The following is a 6,071-nucleotide window of genomic DNA, read 5'->3' on the forward strand; positions in this document are numbered from 1 at the left end:
TGTCTTATTTAGCCACATTCATTGACTAACTGCTCCCTGAAGACCACAAGTATACTTCCTCTGAGACTGTTTTCGACAGAAAAGTAAACTTGTTGCTTTGCTCACCACCATGTTTGAAGGACATTGGCCTGATCACTGCTAATAGGACGGAGGGTCAAATAAAAAGGAACGCAAGTTTCTAGACAGGAGCAGTTGGGAGCTAAGAGTGTATTGTGGAGTGACAGTTTATTTGAGTGTCCAAACTTCCATTTTAATGTGGTTATTACTTCACAATCGTGAAGATCATAAAACCCACCAATTTCAAAGGCACAGATGCTTTTTATTATAGCAACTCAGTTGTTGAGATGAGAGAAAATGAGAAAGACTTTTCCGCAACACTAAATCTATGGCTGGGCCCTGCTTAAAACAAACAAAAAGAATTCACGGAGGCCAGATAGGGCTATTTTCTGCTGACTGTCTCAGGGGACTCAAACAGAATCCATTTGTTTGTTTGTTTTTCAGTTTCACTCTTGTACGGCACTTGTCCCCACACCTTCAGCTTTTAGTTTGTCTGTGTCCTTGGATCTCAAATGAGACTCCTGTAAGGAAGCACGTAGGTTTCTTGAGTTTTCATCCGTTCTTTTTACTCTGTGTCTTTTGTTTGTAGCACTCAGAGCCTCACCTTTTATTCTGATGATTCAGAGCTCTGCCCTTATTGCACTTAATAATTTTTTTGTTATCATTAATCAACAATCACGTGAAGAATATTATGTTTACTATGCTCCCCCTTAACCAAGTCCACCCCCAAAAACCTCTCACAGTCGCTGTCCATTAGCATATTTGGTTGCTATAGACCCATTCACCATGTACCCCTTCTCAGTCACCGTTACAGTCGCTGTCAATCAGTGAGTAGTAAGATGCTATATAATCTCTACTAGTCTTCTCTGTGTTGTACAGCACTCCCCATGCCCCCCCCCGACCCCACGCAATATACATGCTAATCCTAATGCCCCCATTCTTTATCCTCGCACTTATCCCTCCCTTCAGAACCACCCTGCCCAGTCCTTTTCCCTTTGGCAACTTTTAGTCAACTCTCGGGTTCTGTGAGTCTGCTGCTGTTTTTTTCCTTCAGTTCTTCTTTGTTGTTATACTCCACACATGAGCGAGATCATTTGATAATTGTCTTACTCCACCTGACCTATTTCTCTGAACATAATACCGTCTAGCTCCATCCACGTCTTTGCAAATGGTAGGTTTGTTTTCTTCTTATGGCTGTTTACTGCACTTTGTAAACTGGATTTCATTCTTCCTTTTTGTTTGTAGTTTAGCTATGTGCTTTCACCATTCATCTGCTGGTTATGACCAACAGCTTTTTGTCAATCGATATGTATCTGTATCTATCTATCGCTCTGTCTGTCTCTACATCTATCTATCTTTCTATATATCCTTCTGTCTATCTCTCTATCCATCTGTCTCTTTATCTATCCATCTATCTAGCTTCCTATCATCTATCTATCAAGTGTATCATCTGTCTATCATCTGTCATCTATCTATCTGTCTATCTATGAATCAATCAGCTTTCTGTCTGCCCATCTATACATATGTACAGAACAGTTAACGACATCACCTATGTCACTTCCCTACATTATGCTTCCAAAAACATTGCAAGGTCACTAGGCCGTACGGAGAGCACTGTGCTCACTGAGACAATTGCAGATCGAGTCAGCCACGTGTGCTTTCAAAATCAGTAAATGGTGCTGCAGGGACTTGAACCTGATTTCTGTCCTCTGTCCTCTTAAACCTCCTTCTCGCTTGCTAACTGTATTTAGCCACATTCATTGACGAAGTACTCACTGAAGACCACAATTATACTTCATCTGGGCCTGTTATAGACAGAAAAGTATACTTGTTGCTTTACTCACCACCATGTTTGAGGGACATTGGCGTGTTCACCACTGATAGGAGGAGGGACAAATAAAAAGGAACACCTATTTCTAGACAGGAGCATTTGGGAGCAAAGTGTGTGTTGTGGAGAGACGTGTTTGGTTGAGTGTCCAAACTTCCCTCTTTATGTGCTTTTTACTTCTTTACAATCGTGAACATCATAAAACACAGTGATTTCAAAAGCCCAGACTCATATTATTGCAGCAATTCATTTGTTTATGTGAGTAAAAATGAGAAGGACATTGCAGTACCACTAAATCTATACGTGGGCACTGCTGAAACCAAACAAAAAGAATTCACGGTGGCTACGTAGGACTATTTTCTAGTGACTGTCTCTGGGGACTCGAACAGAATCCATTTGTTTCTTTGTTTCTCAGATTCACTTGCATAGGTTACCTTACACCGCACCTTCAGCTTGTAGTTTGTCTGTGTCCTTGGATCTCAAGTGAGTCTCCAGTAAGGGAGCACATAGGTGATCTTGAGTTTTCATCAGTACTTCTGTCCCTGTGTCTTTTTATTAGAGCAGGCAAAGCCTGTACTTTTATTCTGATATTTGAGAGCTATGCTCTTACTGCACTTTGAAAATTTTTTGTTCTCATTAATATACAATCACATGCAGAACATTATGTGTACCAGTTTAACCATTTCACCAGTTCCTTGCCAAATCCCAGTTACAGTCGCTGTTCGTCAGCGTGTAGTAAGATGCTGTAGAAACACTACATGTCTTCTCTGTGTTGTATAGCCCTCCCCATGACCCTACACCCTATACATTATTCATGCTAATCCTAATGTCCCCATTGTTTTTCCCGGCCCTTCCCACTCCCTTCCCACAAACCCAACCCAGTCCCTTTCTCTTTGGTAACTGTTAGTCCACTCTCGGGTATTGTGTGTCTGCTGCTATTTTTTCCTTCAGTTTTTCTTTGTTATCGTACTCCACACATGAGTGAAATCATTTGGTATATGTATTTCTCCGACTGGCCTATTTGACTGAGCACAATACCCTCTAGCTCCATCCACGTTATTGCCAATGAGAGGATTTGTTTTCTTCTTATGGCTGCTTACTGCACTTTTTAAACTGGATTGTATTCTTCTTTTTTGTTTGTAGTTTCGCTATGTGCTTCAACCATTGCTCTCATTGTTATGAGCAATAGCTTTGTGTTAATCGATATGTACCTATATCTATCTATCTGTCTGTCTATCCGTCAATCTATTAATCAAGTAATCAATCAATCAATCATCTTTTTGTCTGAACATCTGTCCTGGTGTACAGAACAGTTAACCACATAGCCTATGTCACTTTCGTACATTTTGCTTCCAAAAATCCTGCAAGGTGTCTAGGCTGTAGGGAGAGCACTGGGTTCACCGACACACTTGCAGGTCGTGTCGGCTGCGTGTACTACAAAACCAGTAAATTGTTGTGCAGGAACATGAACCCGTGTCTCTATCTTCTGTCCTCTTTCATCTCCTTCTCACTTGCTGTCTTATTTAGCCACATTCATTGACTAAGTTCTAGCTGAAGACCACAAGTATCCTTACTCTGGGCCTGTTGACGACAGAAAAGTAAACTTGTTGCTTTGCTCACCACCATGTTTGAAGGACATCAGCATGATCACTGCTGATAGGACGGAGGGTCATATAAAAAGGAACACCAATTTCAAGACAGGAGCAGTTGGGAGCTAAGAATGTATTGTGGAGTGACATGTTTATTTGAGTGTGCAAACTTCCCTCTTTAGGTGGTTATTACTTCACATTCGTGAAGATCACAAAACCCACCGATTTCAAAGGCCCGTTTCTTATTATTACAGAAACTTAGTTGAGATGAGAGAAAATGAGAAAGACTTTGCTGCACCACTAAATCTATGGCTGGTCCCTGCTGAAAACAAACAAAAAGAATTCACGGTGGCCAGATAGGGCTATTTACTACTGACTGTCTTTGGGGGCACAAACAGAATCCATTTGTTTGATTGTTTGTTTTTCAGTTTCACTCGTGTAGGGTACTTGTCCCCGCACCTTCAGCTTGTAGTTTGTCTGTGTCCTTGGATCTCAAATGAGTCTCCTGTAAGGAAGCACATAGGTTTCTTGAGTTTTCATCCGTTCTTTTTACTCTGTGTCTTTTGTTTGTTGCACTCAGAGCCTGACCTTTTATTCTGATGATTCAGAGCTCTGCCCTTATTGCACTTAATAATTTTTTTGTTATCATTAATCAACAATCACGTGAAGAACATTATGTTTACTATGCTCCCCCTTCACCAAGTCCACCCCCAAAAACCTCTCACAGTCGCTGTCCATTAGCATATTTGGTTGCTATAGACCCATTCACCATGTACCCCTTCTCAGTCACCGTTACAGTCGCTGTCAATCAGTGAGTAGTAAGATGCTATATAATCTCTACTAGTCTTCTCTGTGTTGTACAGCACTCCCCATGCCCCCTCCCGACCCCACGCAATATACATGCTAATCCTAATGCCCCCATTCTTTATCCTCGCACTTATCCCTCCCTTCAGAACCACCCTGCCCAGTCCTTTTCCCTTTGGCAACTTTTAGTCAACTCTCGGGTTCTGTGAGTCTGCTGCTGTTTTTTTCCTTCAGTTCTTCTTTGTTGTTATACTCCACACATGAGCGAGATCATTTGATAATTGTCTTACTCCACCTGACCTATTTCTCTGAACATAATACCGTCTAGCTCCATCCACGTCTTTGCAAATGGTAGGTTTGTTTTCTTCTTATGGCTGTTTACTGCACTTTGTAAACTGGATTTCATTCTTCCTTTTTGTTTGTAGTTTAGCTATGTGCTTTCACCATTCATCTGCTGGTTATGACCAACAGCTTTTTGTCAATCGATATGTATCTGTATCTATCTATCGCTCTGTCTGTCTCTACATCTATCTATCTTTCTATATATCCTTCTGTCTATCTCTCTATCCATCTGTCTCTTTATCTATCCATCTATCTAGCTTCCTATCATCTATCTATCAAGTGTATCATCTGTCTATCATCTGTCATCTATCTATCTGTCTATCTATGAATCAATCAGCTTTCTGTCTGCCCATCTATACATATGTACAGAACAGTTAACGACATCACCTATGTCACTTCCCTACATTATGCTTCCAAAAACATTGCAAGGTCACTAGGCCGTACGGAGAGCACTGTGCTCACTGAGACAATTGCAGATCGAGTCAGCCACGTGTGCTTTCAAAATCAGTAAATGGTGCTGCAGGGACTTGAACCTGATTTCTGTCCTCTGTCCTCTTAAACCTCCTTCTCGCTTGCTAACTGTATTTAGCCACATTCATTGACGAAGTACTCACTGAAGACCACAATTATACTTCATCTGGGCCTGTTATAGACAGAAAAGTATACTTGTTGCTTTACTCACCACCATGTTTGAGGGACATTGGCGTGTTCACCACTGATAGGAGGAGGGACAAATAAAAAGGAACACCTATTTCTAGACAGGAGCATTTGGGAGCAAAGTGTGTGTTGTGGAGAGACGTGTTTGGTTGAGGGTCCAAACTTCCCTCTTTATGTGCTTTTTACTTCTTTACAATCGTGAACATCATAAAACACAGTGATTTCAAAAGCCCAGACTCATATTATTGCAGCAATTCATTTGTTTATGTGAGTAAAAATGAGAAGGACATTGCAGTACCACTAAATCTATACGTGGGCACTGCTGAAACCAAACAAAAAGAATTCACGGTGGCTACGTAGGACTATTTTCTAGTGACTGTCTCTGGGGACTCGAACAGAATCCATTTGTTTCTTTGTTTCTCAGATTCACTTGCATAGGTTACCTTACACCGCACCTTCAGCTTGTAGTTTGTCTGTGTCCTTGGATCTCAAGTGAGTCTCCAGTAAGGGAGCACATAGGTGATCTTGAGTTTTCATCAGTACTTCTGTCCCTGTGTCTTTTTATTAGAGCAGGCAAAGCCTGTACTTTTATTCTGATATTTGAGAGCTATGCTCTTACTGCACTTTGAAAATTTTTTGTTCTCATTAATATACAATCACATGCAGAACATTATGTGTACCAGTTTAACCATTTCACCAGTTCCTTGCCAAATCCCAGTTACAGTCGCTGTTCGTCAGCGTGTAGTAAGATGCTGTAGAATCACTACATGTCTTCTCTGTGTTGTATAGCCCTC

This window comes from Manis pentadactyla, chromosome X (assembly GCF_030020395.1).
Source record: "Manis pentadactyla isolate mManPen7 chromosome X, mManPen7.hap1, whole genome shotgun sequence".
NCBI classification, from domain to species: domain Eukaryota; kingdom Metazoa; phylum Chordata; class Mammalia; order Pholidota; family Manidae; genus Manis; species Manis pentadactyla.